This window comes from Galeopterus variegatus, unplaced genomic scaffold (genome assembly GCF_000696425.1).
Source record: "Galeopterus variegatus unplaced genomic scaffold, G_variegatus-3.0.2 Scaffold19039, whole genome shotgun sequence".
Taxonomy (NCBI): domain Eukaryota; kingdom Metazoa; phylum Chordata; class Mammalia; order Dermoptera; family Cynocephalidae; genus Galeopterus; species Galeopterus variegatus.
In genome coordinates this window covers 13,736-15,217 of record NW_007745150.1, presented here as the reverse complement: position 1 = coordinate 15,217, position 1,482 = coordinate 13,736, and the positions used below count along the sequence as shown (strand labels likewise).

Below are 1,482 nucleotides of genomic sequence, written 5' to 3'. Positions count from 1 at the left end.
AGTGTCTCTTTCACATCTTTGTTCCTAAGGCTGTAGATAAGGGGATTCAGCATGGGGATCAGAACTGTAAACAGCACAGTGGCCACTTTGACCAGGAGCCATGAGCTTTTGGAGTTGGGCACACAATAGAGAAGGAGGATGATTCCATGGAAAATGGTGATGGCAGTCAGGTGGGAGGCACAGGTGGAGAAGGCTTTTCTGAGTCNAAAGTCAGAAGCCATGTTGACCATGAACCACAAGATGTGGAGTTAGGAACACAGTAAATAAGCTGCTGGTTCCATGGAAGGCAGTGCTGGTGGTTAGATGGGAGGCACAGGTGGGATTAGAAACAGAACAATGGCAGCAGCGCACAGAAAAAATCATTCATGAAGTGAGTCGTACAAAAGGATAAGGTCAAAAAAGTAGGTGAATGTCAAGGAGCAGAACATACTTCAGGAGTATGATGACTCAACAGGAAACAAAACTTCTGGGGCATTGCAACTGTGTGCAGCAGATGCCGTCAATGAAAAAAATGAATGTTTCTGTTACCACAAATATGCAAACAAGGAAATCTTGCAAGATGCCTTCTGTAAAGAAGTTAGTTCTGTCTTCCACAGCCAAGTTTTCTGATAGCGTGGGCTTAACCCAACTAAAACCTGCTTTCTCATTCAATTAAAGAAATATATTTATTTATTTATTTTCTAAATATGTCAACAAAAACAACAACAAAGTTTTCATGTCTTAATCAGGCTAATTTGACTATTTGTTTTAAAGTAAAGTTATAATTATTTTCCAAAATAGTTAAACATTCCTTTCAGAGTTTCACTTCGTTTTGTACTTAATAACATTGATACTTAAAAGGGAAACAAAAAGTTGTGTTTTATAAAACTCTGTGAGTGGAAAGAATTGGTTATGAAGACTTGGCTTCAGATCCAGAAAAGGCAGTTGTCATGTGTGTTTGCAACAATTTTATTAAGCAAAACTTAAAGTTACTTCTTCTTTATCCTGGCTTCTATAGTGTCCAGTGGGAAGTTTTTAAAAAGTAATTATTTCTAAAACCAGCAAATATGAAGTGAATTAGAATGTACTACAGTTTTTTTTTTAGGTTGTTTTTATTTATATTTTTATTTTTTATTGGTTATGAATACTCGTGAGATACAAAGCTGATTGTCACCCCTCGTGCCCAAGATGTGAAGGCCAGATCCATACTGAAAGCATGCCCATTTCCACAAACTGTGATTGTACCCTGTGTCCCCCACTCAATTATACCCAACCTCCCTCCCCCTCTGCCTTCCCCCCGACTCCACTTTGTATCCCAAGATATGTTCTCCCCTATCTCTTCCTCTTCCCCTTTTCCCCCCACTCCACTTTGTAGCCCAAGGTACGTTCTCTCCCTCCACAAGTCCAACAAACTACTGTGGTCTTTCTTTCCTTCTTTCTGTCTCTCTTAGCTCCCACATATGAGTGAATGCATACATTTATTTATCCTTGTGCTTTGCTTAT

The 1,482-nt window shown here is 39.2% G+C and overlaps 1 pseudogene; it reads right to left on the bottom strand.

Annotated features, from left to right (window-relative positions):
• Nucleotides 1-4: 4 nt before the first annotated feature.
• The window catches only part of LOC103583014, a 4,882-nt pseudogene continuing 3,404 nt past the window's right edge, over nt 5-1,482 (bottom strand).